Below are 13,915 nucleotides of genomic sequence, written 5' to 3'. Positions count from 1 at the left end.
GGTGAGGGACGGTAGCTGAAAATAAACTGCTGCATTAAGAGGGACACAGCATCATTGCTGTGGCATTCCTGCCAAAAATGCGTATCCTAAATCAAATCACAAGGAAACATCAAACTAAAATTGGTGTGAATTCCACCAAACAAGGCCACATGAAGAATTTTCAGTAGAACAGGTAAAAGTAGAATTAAGACCTTAGATTTAATAACAAATAATATTGTACTAAGTTTCCTAATTTTGAGAGAGACAATGATAAAATAAATGTTGTAATGCTGCGTATGGTGAAGGATATATAGAAATTTCTGTACTATTCTGGCAACTTTTCTGTTTAATTTATTTCTAAATATAAGGTCTAAAAAAATGTCCATGTGGCATTAGGACAAGTTTCCTAAGGTGTGCTACTGTCCAGGTATATGAATGATGATTTACTCATGCAAACTAAGTCAACTATATACTTTTTTAAATATGTTTTTTAAATATATGTAATAAGCATATCCACAGATATTAGTACTTAGTTGAGGCTAAGCTTAAAGGAGTTGATTTAAAGAAAAATATTCAGTAAGTAACATACTGTGCAGCTATGGCAAAAATTGTGAATATTGAATACAAATGTTTGAAGTTAGTGAAACATGAGTCTATTGAAACAAGCACCTAAATCAGGATCCCAATGTTCATCTAGACATGGCTTCATATGTCTCAAGCAAATCTTGTCTTTGTCTACAAAATGGGGATAAGAGTATTTGTCCACACTGTTGCCTGTGATGGTTACAAAAGAACTAGCTAGCACAGGGGATTTACTCAAGGAAAATCACTGAATGCCCACAGAGCTAACCTGAGAATGCCCTTCCCTCCTCTATTAAAACACTCCCAGTACACTCACCAGCCAGCCAGCCAACAAGGGAATGTCCCTCTTCCTGGCCTCCTCCTTCTTCCCATATGGGCCTTTCCATCCTCCGTATCACTTCCCACAATTGCAGGGGCAGAACATAAATTCAAACCTCTAAGCATAGCTTGTTTTGACAATCACAGTCATAACTAGGTCTTGTCCACTTGACTGACATTCTTCATCTCCATTACTGGAATAATGGAAATCTCCATTTCTGGAATAATCCTGAGCCCTCTGGACCCTTCAGCACATGAGGTATGGTGTTTTGAGGCAATAATCATGATACAAGCGCTTACTTTTACTATTTGATTTTTTAATTTTTATAAGCTCTCTTTCATGTTTAGGTGTGTACAAAACATATAAAAAGGTAAAAATGGTATTTCATTTGCTGTTTATCGACATTTGAGAACACAGAAAAATCAGTGTAGAAAGGTATAACGTAGATCAGAAAAACCTAGAAAATGAATCCTGCCTCCTCTACTTTTCAACCTTGTATGTTAAACAAGTTGCTTAAGCTTTCCAAGCATCTGTTTCTTCACAGTCCAAAACTGGAGTAGCAAAACCTTCTTCATCAGTCAGCTGTTTAAATTAAACATGATATTGATGTAGGGTTGTGATTTTCAAACTTAAATGTGTATGCATATTACTTTGAGATTCTTGTTAAAATGCAGCTTCTGATTCTGTAGGTCCTGAGATGCAGCATTTCTAAAAAGCTCCCTAGTGATGGTGCTGCTGCTGGTCCATGGACCACACTCAAGAGTAACAAGGACTTAGGACACTGAAGAGAATGGCTAACTCAAAGCACATTCCATGCAAGTTTCTCTTTCTTATACCTTACCACTTACTCATTTTTTAAAGAAGTTGTTAAAAAAAAGCCAATCAAAAGAGGACCAAAAAATAGTCTAAGAAATTCACAGCTCTCCACTAGAGGTTGATTAGGGTCACAAGAAGATATATTTAAACCTAATTAAGATAAAGGATTCCTCATTAGGCTGAGAGAAACTCTAAGAGTAAAAGCTCTGAGGACACATTGACTTCTGTCAGATTCCTGTCAGAAAATATTCCTTCAAGGAAGCACACTGACAGCCTTCAAGATTGATAGTCCTGACTATAAGTCTGAAGGCATTTTTTTAATATGATAAAACTCAGGAAATCATAATAATGCCTTTATACTGATCAATTGTTTTAAACTTCACAAACCCCTTTGGATGTATTAATGCATCCCAGTCATCACTTCTTAAAACTTTTACCAAATTTGAAGTTGTGCAGTTCTTCAGCATAGGAGCCATGCCTTCTTCATGTTTATATCCCCAATAATTGGCAAAGGTTTGGCATCTAGCAGGCATTTGACAAATATTTATTAGAAAAGAGCTTTTCCCTTGGTCCTCAAATACATAATATTGTGTTTCATAATATTGTGAATCTAAATGTCCATCAATTATGATAGACTACTATTTTATGTATCTCTAAGAAAAAAAATGCCACTGTTTAAAGCTTATGTGCTTTTAATTGGAAGATTCCTCGCAATTTCAGAGATGTTAAAATATGGGAGGAACAGCCACCTCAGAATCAAGAAACCGCAGTAGCTTTGCACTCCTATGGAGCCGCCCACACAGTGCAGACAGAAAATGGTTAATAGCAAAACATTAGGGCTGCTGAAGATAACCTGAGGGAAGAGGGGAGACAAATAGGGACAGTGAGATGTTTCTCTATAACAGAGAATGTATCACAGATTCTGTAACTTGGGGGCAGGCAGGAATCTTTTCAGAGAGTAATCAAGTTGGCACCATCTTTCCTCAAGAAAAGTGTTGGTGGACTTCTGGCTTTACCAGAAAAAGCATGGACCAAGTGAATGGTAGAACCCACAAGACAATGCTCAAAGGCTGCAACGTTGTGGTTTATAAGAAAAATATACATTGCCATTCAGATGGCCAAAATATATTTCTCATATATATTTAGCCTTTGTCCACAGTTCCACAGCTTCACAGCTCCCAAAGCCCTAGGAATTTCCTAAGGCTTCCTAAAAATGTCTCTTGTTGTATTAATAAGGTGACTTTTGGACCTCACCATGGTTTCCAGGGGAGCCAACCCTGTGATTAGAGGATTGGAACTTCAGTGTTGCCCCCCACCACTCACCCCTGACCTCTACTGGAGATGGCCCAGAGGTTGAATCAATTGCCAACGGCCACTGATTTAATCATTGGTAAGTATGTAACAAAGCCACCAATAAAACCCCAAGAGGTCCATAGAGCTTCCATGTTGGGAAGACATGGAGATGTGAGGAGAATAGTATATTCAGAGAAGACATAGAAGCTTCACAGCCTTTCCCCATATCCTGCCTTATGCATCCCTTTCATCTATTTACTGCATTATATCATTCTATAATAAACCAGTGATTTATTTATTTTTAAGATTTTACTTTATTCATGAGAGACACAGAGAGAGAGGCAGAGACACAGGCAGAGGAAGAAGAAGGCTCCATGCAGGGAGCCTGATACGGGACTTGATCTCAGGACTCCAGGATCACACCTTGGTCTGAAGGCAGGCGTTAAACTGCTGAGCCACACAGGAATCCCCTAAACCAGTGATTTAGTAAGTAAAATGTTTCAGTGAGTCCTGTGAGCTTCTCTAGCAAATTAATTGAACCTGAGTAATGGGTCATAGGAACTTCTGATTTATAGACAGTCAACAGAAGGAGAGTTAACAACCTGGGCTTGCAACAAGTGTTTGAATCCAAAAAGGAAGTCACGGGAAGCTCTAATCTGTAGCACGTTGGTCAGAAGCAGAAGTAAGAACCTGGACTTACAATTGGCATCTGAAATTGGTAAAGGGCTGGAGGCAGTCTTAGAGGACTGAACCCTTAACATGTGGAATCTGATGCTATCTCTGGGTGGATAATATCAGAATTGAGTTGAGTTGTAGGACACTCTGCCAGTGTTGAAGAAGTGCTTGATATTGTGTGGGAAGGCCCCCTATGCACATTCACATGTGGAAATTGGGTCCAGGAACCTAATTCCGAGGTGATTGGCCCTTTAACAGAAAGTATCCTGAAAAACAAGAAGAAAGAAGAGGAAGAGGCCAAGGAGGAGAAGGAGAGGGGGAAAGGGGAAGGGAAGGGATGTCATTATTGTCTCATCACAAAAATCTGTAGAGTAACTATCAGAGGAACCCAGAACTATAGAATCCCAGTGAGTGAGGATGTTTGGAGCCACTGCAGAGAAAGAGATGAAGACTTCTCAACCACTGGTATCAAAACTTTGATTCAGAGTAGACTCCTTTCTGCTATTGATCAAAGGAACCATTTCTTGTGTGGTCAAAAGAGACTCTCTCAACAGGTGAGCATGTTGAATGCCAGGCTCTAGGGTCCAGGAGAATAAGTGAAGCAATCCAAATGACCCCTGAATGAGGTTATCCCTACCTGGGTGAGTGCCATGTTGCCATAACTCGGAGTAATGACAACACCCCGTGCCATTCTGCAGATATGTTTATTGAAGTTGAAAGGACATTTGTTGAGGTTCCCTCTCAAGTAATGACCTTGGGCAAGTTATTCTATGCTTCAGTTTCCTCATTTATACTTTACCATGAGGATGAAATAAGTTAATTCATGAGAAGCTTTGGAACAGTGTCTGGCATAAGTCAATCACTCAATGAATGTCAGTTTTTTTTTTTACTATTATTATCTGACATATAATTGCTCATAGACTGACACATGACATGACTTAATGTTGGATTAGTGACCATGCAACAGGTTTCACGGGCCTCCAGGGTTCCCAAAAACAACAAAAATGTTAGACTTGCCCAAGTGACAGAAGAATGAAAAAAGCCATAACTGTTAGAAAGAGTCCAACTGCAGAAAATAAGGAGCATGGCCTTCCAAGAATCATGACCATGCCACTTCTCATGAAGGAATCTTGCAGCTACAATAGCTCAGAGACCAAGCTGATGGTGGCCCAACCTACCCCTCCGTAGCTCCATGTCTCCTTTTGGGATGCAGATGATGTGCTGTGTAATCTGTCTTGTGCACAAAAACATTAACCTCTGGAATCAAATGTGTCTGTTAATAAACCAACATGCCGCTCACACCCATCAGCCCCCTTGCAGCGTGCCCCCTCTGGAGCCACACTGTAGGCACATCTCATTTGTCAGCTGGTTCAACTGCTTAGGCATGACATAATTTGGAAATGTGAAAGATCCCAAATTATCTTATCCTGAGGTGACAAATCAAGTACAATGCCCACAAGCCCAGACAGTTTACATGCCAAATAAACAAAACGCCACAGAAGTGAGAGTATCAATCTCCTAACAGTTTAGGAAAAACAAGTTTATTTCTTATCTGAAAGATTAATGAACCAGACTGGAACCTCACCTCTAATTGTGGCTGAACAGAAATTAGGTGCTGTTTTTAATCTATTTTGCAATAACATAACAATGTCATGTCACAAAAGTTCATAAAGAAAGCGTCTACACTTATCTTTGGAATTAAAGTATCCAGTGACTAGCCATTAATGTAAAATTTTTACATTTCATCAGATACACTGCTGGGTTTTTTTTTTTAATTCAGCGTAGACAAACTAATAAAATATCTTCTTACTAAATAAGAATTTGTTTTCCTGCTACAGACACAACTGTAAAGAATATATACTTATATAGCATATTACTGGTATATTTTAAAAAGCTATTGATACTGTATCTCTTTCTGACACTTTGATGAACATATTTGTCTCTACATTTATTTCTTCTACTTGATCAAACCCTGCTTCTGGGTCTGAGCTGGGACACAAATGCTTGAAAAGCTGGACAAGGGAGAGCAGGTGATGGCAGAAGGGGAAAGAGGACAGAGGACTGGCTACCTTTAGGACAGATAACTACCAGAGCAGACAGTGTGCTTTTGGAGACTCAATCACAAAGTGCAGCACCTTTTCTATCTTAAAATTTGATTAAAAAAAATAGTTGTATACTTAATGAAACTCCACATGGTTAAAAATAATCATACTCAGTGCACTTTTTTCCACATGGAATGTATAGTGTTTTTCCTTATAACTCCATGTTTCATCAACAAGATTCTGCGTAACTACAAGGAAGAGATTCATCCTGAGGAAAAATCAATTTTATTAGAGAAGCAAGGGACTGTAATGTATATAGGAGAGGCAAAGGCAACATTTCCCACTAAATCTCCGACTGGGGAGTTCGGCTAGAACATTGAGCCACAACTACACTACAGATTTGGGCAATGGAATTTGGATAAAAGTTCAAATTGGATTGTTCATATTATATTCATGTGTAAACTGATTTGAAAGGAAAATTATAATGAAACAATGCTGAAGTTCAGCCAACAGTCTAGGTGATGAATTGTTCTCACTTAACAGCCCAAGAAATTCTAAACTAGGCACATCCAGATGAAATAACCTTTTAGCCTGTGTGTGTTTGCATGTGTGTGTGTGTGTTTGTGTGTGTTTTTCAACTGAGATACTGTCTAATGTCTAAATTATCCAAGCCATGCATAGTCAATGCTCGGCAAATATTGAGATACGTTATATGTAAAATGGGCTTTTTACTAAGAATTATATGATCAAATAACTACAGGAAATCCTCATTTAAGAGAGAAGTAAAAAACTAGGGAGGCAGGAAGAGCCCAAACACATTATTTCCTCTTTGTGACCATCTTACTTCTTATACCAAAGAAAGTTACAAGTGCATGGAAACCGCACACAAAGATTTCTGATTGCTGCCTGAAACCCCTGTCATGTTAGGGGGTGTAGCTAGCTGGACCACTCCAGTCAAGCCTTTCTTAAGTCTTACGCTTGTTGAGGGGGGGACACAAGTCTGATTCTGCATCTGAGAGCAAAGGAGAGACCTGAAATATGCCCAGTGACTAAAAAGACCTAGGGAAATCCACAGAGTGAGCATCTTTCTTTCTTCTCACCAATAAGATCAAACCAAGAGTGTCTTAATCCCTCACCAATAAGGAATTGTATTTAAGATCTACATAAAGGCACTGGGATAAGTGCTTTCCTAAAAGAATAAGAAGACATCATGCAGCTTAATGGGGAAGGAAGATCTGGAAACAAGTAATTAAGTATACTGAGTGCTATAATCAGATAAATGGAAAGTGCTATGTGACATGAAAAAGGGATCCAAACCCCGATACAGAAGTCATGGAAGGCTCCATGAAAAGGTATCATTAGACTTGGGTTATGAATGACTAGAAGGAAGTGGAGAGGCAGGGCAAGGGCTTTCTGGCATAAAGAAACAACATCATGAAGCATTGAGACATTGCAGTGCAGAATGGGCATTCCATGTCTCTGAACAGCTGTATGTGAGTGCAAATAAAAGATGAAACCAGAAAAGTAGAAGAGGACAGGCTCCTGAGGTCTTATTTACCATGCTAAGAAGTATAGAGTTATTGTGGGATGAAGTGGAAAGCCTATGGAAATTTTACATAAGGGGAACAATAAAATGAGACTGGATTGCTGAGGACCTAGGCAGAGGATGAGAGAAAGGGAAAAACATTTACTGAAACTTTTGTAATTTTCCAAGTAGGGGATGATGCTGGCCTGATTTGAAATATTAACAGCATGAAGAAACAGGAATAAATCAGAAGTGTCTTTCTGGTTTTGTGGGACATATTGCCCAATTAAATAGGAAAAATAAAGAAGAAGAGAAGAAAGGGATGATGTCAAGATTTTGATCTTGAACAGTTAGGTGGAAATTGACATCATTAATCAAGAAGAATCAGATTTGGACAGATTGAGTTTGAGATGCCAAAGGGAAGTCAAATACTGACACCCAGTAGAGAGTGGGAAATATCAATCTGTTAGAAAATTTTATTTGCAGCCTTTATAACTTAATTCCTGAAATGTTTAGAAAGCTTGACAAGTATTCAGAGAGTGAAAAACATAATCTATGTCCTCTTGGAGCTTCTAGTTCTAGAACAAATGCAGCAAAAAGAAAATAGTGTCAAACATGGTAGATATCAATCCACCTATATCAATATTCACTTTAAACATGAATGGTCTAAATATATCAATTAAAAGGCAGGGATTATAAGATTGGTTTAAAAAACCCAACTTTATGTTGTCTACAAGAAATCCATTTTAAATATAAAGACACAGGTTAAAAGTAAAAGGGCGCAGAAAGACATATCATGCTAACATTAATTAAAAGAAAATTATCACAGTTAATTTCACACAAAAATGTCCCCATACACTGCAAAATGTATCCTAAGGGGTAAAATCACCTTTGGCTTAAACCACCATCATCTCCTGCCAAACCAACTTCAATAACTCTTTAATGGGTTCCATTATATTTACTCTTGGCCTCTAAGAGTCCATTCTACACTGCAACCAGAATGATCTTTTCAGATCCAAGTCTCATGTCACCCTGCTGCTTAAAATGTTCAAGGACTTCCCCTTATTTTTAGGGCAAAATTCCAAAGTCCAAATTTGCCTTAAACTACCAATACAAATATCAAATCATTATGTTGTATGCCTAAAACGAATATAATGTTGAATGGCAATTATACTTCAATAAAAATAAATACATTTTTTAAAGTTTGGGGTACACTGAAATTCTAGGAAGTATATATGGCAACAAGTCCCCAAAACTTCAAAGAAAGGAAATTAACTGCTCTTATGAAACAGGGAAATGAATTTTGTCCTTGCTCTAGAGAGAACAATGTGAGTGAATGGAGGAGCAATGATTTAATGGTAAGCACTGACCAGGGACAGACCATGAGAGAGACCCTGATCACAGGTGTCCAAACAAACCCTAGAGAACAGAACATAGTTTGCAGTCTACCTGTCCCCAGGAATCTTGGCTTTTAGATAATGTATTTTTGAGAACTTTCCCCCAGAACTAACAAAAGACTTGGATTTCATGTCTGGATTGACATGTAATAAAAGAAGTTATGTGAAAAGAAGCAGGAAGGAGGCGGCAGACAGTCAGAATATCTCCCATTTAACCCTGGTTTCCAAGGGACAAGGTCAAAGAAAAGCCTGTTCACATCTGGGTTGAAAAACAAAACAAAACAAAACAAAACAAAAATGCCTGAAAACAAACCTTTAGCTTTCTCTGTCTCTCTCTCTCTCTGTCTCTCTCTCTCTCTACACACACACACACACACACACACGATTGTCTCTTTTAGAATAAATTTCCAAAACTGAAATTACTGGATAAAAGGTTAAACACATATTTAAGGTGAAATTATTTCTAGCAATCTATACTCCCACTTTTTCAATAGAAAATTCTAAAGAATAAAGCAGCAACATCCTTAGAAATGACTGTCTTGGCTTACAGATTCCAGTTCCTTCCAATTAAAAATCATCTCTCTTATATTCTTTGAAACTACATACACCATGGGTCCTTAATAAATGACTGTGGAATTAAATTCCTAGCACTCTAGTGCTTAAAACTAGCTATTTTTATATGGACTTCCCCCTCTGTATTTCTAAGAAGGCTGCAATATGTCTTGATTTTTTAGATCATAAGTCCCCATCCCCTGACTTATAAATATCTCAAGCCTTCAAAATCATGTGTGTATTTTACAAGAATCTTGATTGTGTGAAATTTCCAATTCTGTTAAAATCTTGTTTTTTAAAGGATCTTAATATACCTACTCCTAACTAGCATAATAAATTCACTAATGATTAACTAAATTCTTTCAAAACTAAACTTTCTAAAATTCAAGTAAGATTTTGCTTATGTTTAGTTTTTTAAATGCATAATTGTTTTAAGCCTATATTTCTTTTTTTAACCTACTTTGATCTCCCTTTTTACTATATGTTATTAAAAATCTAGCCAATATCAAAATTAACCATATGGTTAACAAAAGCAAAAAAAAAAAAAGGCAAAAAAGAAAGAAGAGAAAAAAAGATTAGAACAATAATTTCAGAATTTGTCAAGGACCCATTTTTTTTTACTCTGTTGACCCAAGTTAGAAAAAGAAATCGGCAACTCTAAAACAAACAAACAAAAAAGTAACCTGAAATAGCTCACTAAATAGCCTTCTAGTTATACTTTATTAATACTAGAATGTTTTTTTAACCAAAATTATTCTTTTATTGCAATTGATCACTTGGCCTAATACATTTGTGGTTGGGTTAGAGTCTGACCATATAATATTTTCAAGGGCATAACAATGCCATCTTTATAATATCCTACAGTTATGTCCTCACAAAGATTTTGTGTATAAGAAGGTTTATTGTGGTATTGTTTATAACACCAAAAGACAGGAAGCCACATAAATCTTCAATGTTAGGGGGGTAGTTAAATAAATTGCAGCCAATAAAAAAAAGAATGAGATATAACTATATGTGCCAATACACAATTAATTCTAAGATATATTTTAAGTGAATAAGGCAAACTGCAGAACATTATATATACTATGTGTTTTGTATGTTTAGAATATTTCTATTGGATTATTCATAATAATAAGGAACTCATAATAATTGCTGCTTCTGGGGAAGGCAGGTGGGATGTGGTTTTGAGATGGAAAAAACTTTTTCACTGAAATGTTTTCATTTTTTACCATGAACATATATTAGTTTTTAGTGAAATGTAGACAATAAAATGGAGGGGAGGAGGAACTTCGGGGCTATATTTCATGAAAACAATCAAAATCCTATGAATTTTGACTAATGGTAATCAATTCAAATTGCCAATTAGCTGCTAATTTATCTCTAACTCTCTCAGCAGGATTTCGACCTCTCACCAGAGATTACTAAGAGTTTCAATCACATGCCAAGCAATCATTTACTCAGTCATTCACTCACTGAATCATTCCATCCTTCTAACTAGGCCTGTGCCCTGCCAGGCCATCCCAGGGTATTGGTAGGAAACCAGCAGTAAGCAAGGGCAAAGACAGATCCTGACCTCGCTGAATTCATGGTCTAGCAGAAAAGACCAATGTTTAATCAAAATAACTGGAGAAATGTGGATGAGCTCTGGGGGAACACTTAGAGGGGCTTATACCAATCTAAGGATCAGGGAAGACCCCTAAGGAAGGCACATTTAAGCTGATACCTTTAAAATATGCAGAAGTTAAACAGGTGACCAGGGAGAGAAAGGCTGTTCTAAGAAGAGATAGGCAGATGGTCGTTAGGAAGACACAGCTTGGGGATGAGCGAAAGCTCTGCTTGGAGAGATTGAAAGACATCTAGAGCAGATGAAATGTCAAAGGAAAGGGCCAGGAGGGGTGCAGCTGCAGAGACCATCGGGGAGCAGGTCTTGGGGACTTAAGCCTTACTCTGATGACAAGGAAAAGCACAGCAAGATTTTAAGTGACTGCATTAGTTTCCCAGGACCGCCCTAACCAATTACCACAAATTGAGTGGCTTAAGAAAACAGAAATGTATTCTCTCGTAGTTCTGGAGACCAGAAGTCTGAAATCCAGGCGTCCACAGGGCCATGCTCCCTCTGAATGCTCCAGGGGAGGTTCCATCTGGGCCTCTTCCTAACTTCCAGTGGTTGCCAGCAACCTTTGGTGTTTCTTGGCTGGTAGACAGGTCACTCCAATCTCTGCTTCTATTATCACATGGCATTCTCCTCTTTGTGTCTCTTTGTGTCTGCATCCCTGTGTTCAAATGCCCACGTCCCTCTTATTATAAGGACATTGGTCATGTTGGATTTAGAGTCCATCCTGATTCAGAATGACTTTATCTTAACTTGATCACATCTGCAAAGACTCTATTTCCAAATAAGGTCACATTCACAGATTCCATATGGACATGAATTTGGGGAGGATCCTATTCAACCCAGAGCAGCAAGAAAATGATAAAATTCGGATTTACATTTTAGAACTATCCTGAAGGTGTTTGGGGAAAGAATAGGGAGTGAGCAAGACTGGGAAGACAGAGATTAATGTCATATACATCTTTATTATTTTTGAAACATGAGGTTTATTTGGGGGTCCTACTGCATGTCAGACATTGAGCTAAGAGCTGTTTCCATATCTCATTCAGTCTTCACAGAGCCCTGTGAAGGAAGTCAGAGAGGGGACTTTACCTGTCCATGGTCACACAGCAGAGCTTCAGATCCAGATTCTGCAGACTCTGGAAGCCATAAGCTTTTCATCACCCCAGGCTCAAACCTGAAGACAAAATGAAGGCAATGAGAATCCTTTGACATGGATTTCTAGGAGGAAGAAACTGTTGGCCCACCAACACGGTTCTGTTTGCAAGCACACTTCATATTCCTTATGCAAAGGCAGGGCAAAAGGTGAACAGCTAACATGTCCTGAAGAGCACTCATGTTGTAACGCAAAGGAATCTGACGGTTCCAATCACGCAGCGCCGTGTCCAGTGATTCAGCACTAGGTCAGAAATGTTCTTTTAGGAAAAGACCTAAGTAAAATTCGTGCTTCACAAACACGAGACCATATTAAAATAAGCCTGCTTTTTATAAGATGAAGAAACTTGAAGCCATTATCTGAAAACTCAGAGGACAGAAATGAATTCAGAGGAAAAAGAGGTTAATTGGTGGGAATTGTTCAGACTGATAGCTGATATTGATCACAAATACTGACGGCTGGATCCTCTCCCTCTTCCTGGCTTTGCTGCCATAGCCCACAATTTTAAAGGTGGATTGAAATTTTAAGAGACAATGAAGACCAAGGTTATTCTGGCTTGAGCTCAGTATTCTTCCGATGGGCAGGTGGGCATTGGGGGCGCAGGGGGGAGCGGTGATGAGTATTCTGGGTGTAGGTTACAGCTTTCATCACCTGTCACAATTTTGTAATCTCAAAATCTGACCAGAGCACCTAACTTTCAATTTTCTCATTTTGTTCCATGTCTTTTCCCTGCAATATTAAAAGGGAAAAGGAGGGAGGGCCGTGGGGAGGGGGGAAAGAAAGGAAAAAAACAGAAAGAAGAAAGTAAATACGAATTCCAAAAAGGAGAGGAAAACAATGGTCCAATGGACTATTCTGAGATTTATTATTGGTTAAAAAAATAATAAAAACAAAAACTTTAAATCAAGCTTATTTTTTAAAAATTGGTTCCTAAAAATAAAGAATAAATGTGTTCACAAGCAATTAATAAGCAATTTTTATCTAGGAAGTGAGCGATTTCTGTGCAGAGGGGGAAAAAAGGCTCCAGGCTTTGCCTCATCTCCTAGAAGCATCCCATATTCTTAGATGTGACGTTGCCTTGGTAACCACAACTTGGTGACCTCGTTATTTCAACCTAATCCTGCTTTGAAATTATAGTTGCTCCACCCTTTTGCCTGGCTAGCCTGATAACATAATCATTGTAAATGAGGATGGGAAAAAAACAGCAGGATACAGTCCCTCCGGTGACACAGGACCAGTCTCACCTTATCATGGAAATAGACGAACAATTAAACGGCATGAATCTAAAACCCTAAAAGTGGATTTTCTTATTTTTTATATGGTCTGTTATGCTTATTTTCAAAACCTACTGGTTGATTCAATGGAGCAGGGTATCTTGATATTACTATATGAAAATGGAAATTTCCTACTTGTGTTAAAAGAAAAAAATTAAGGACAGCTAAACTGTCAAAGGTGAAGTTCTTAATTATGCATTTGTTTTGCCCAACAGCCAAGTAGAAACAGGAATCAGAATGTAATTCTGTAACAAATAGAATGGCAGCACCCAGGTTTGTTCACCCAGCCTAACTTCCAATGGTTAAAGCCCCACAATCAGTTGTCCTCTTGAATTCAGATTCCCTTTAAAACAAAGGGGTCTTAGGAGGCTACATTGCTTAAATTCTGCATGCAGCAAGTGTAAATATAGTTTAAAGGAAATGTAATTAACTCATTTGTTTCAGTTTGGCGCTTTGAGATCTCTGTTCTGCTGGAAAGGAGCTGCAAATTCCATTCTCTTTCTCATTCATTAACTCCCTGTTTTATTCTTTGCATTCCAAAATGGCTAGAGTACAGAAGCACTGGGTTCAGATCTCAATAAAGGATTCATGCTGCATGCAGTTCATATATTGAGGGGAGCTGTGTGACCTTATGTCTTAGGCTCCTAAGTCTCCCTAAACTTCCCTCCAGGAGAATCTCCCTGAGTGCCCCCA

General features: G+C 38.2%; 1 long non-coding RNA gene across 1 annotated transcript; it reads left to right on the top strand.

Annotated features, from left to right (window-relative positions):
* Positions 1-937: 937 nt before the first annotated feature.
* On the top strand, positions 938-13,237 carry LOC112653768 (uncharacterized). The gene is made up of 3 exons (XR_004814216.2): positions 938-1,138; positions 2,933-3,086; positions 11,842-13,237. It is a non-coding gene; the product is annotated as an uncharacterized LOC112653768 (long non-coding RNA).
* Positions 13,238-13,915: the final 678 nt, after the last annotated feature.

The sequence above is a fragment of the Canis lupus genome, chromosome 3 (genome assembly GCF_003254725.2).
Source record: "Canis lupus dingo isolate Sandy chromosome 3, ASM325472v2, whole genome shotgun sequence".
Lineage (NCBI taxonomy): Eukaryota > Metazoa > Chordata > Mammalia > Carnivora > Canidae > Canis > Canis lupus.
This window is presented reverse-complemented; position numbering and strand designations above follow the sequence as displayed.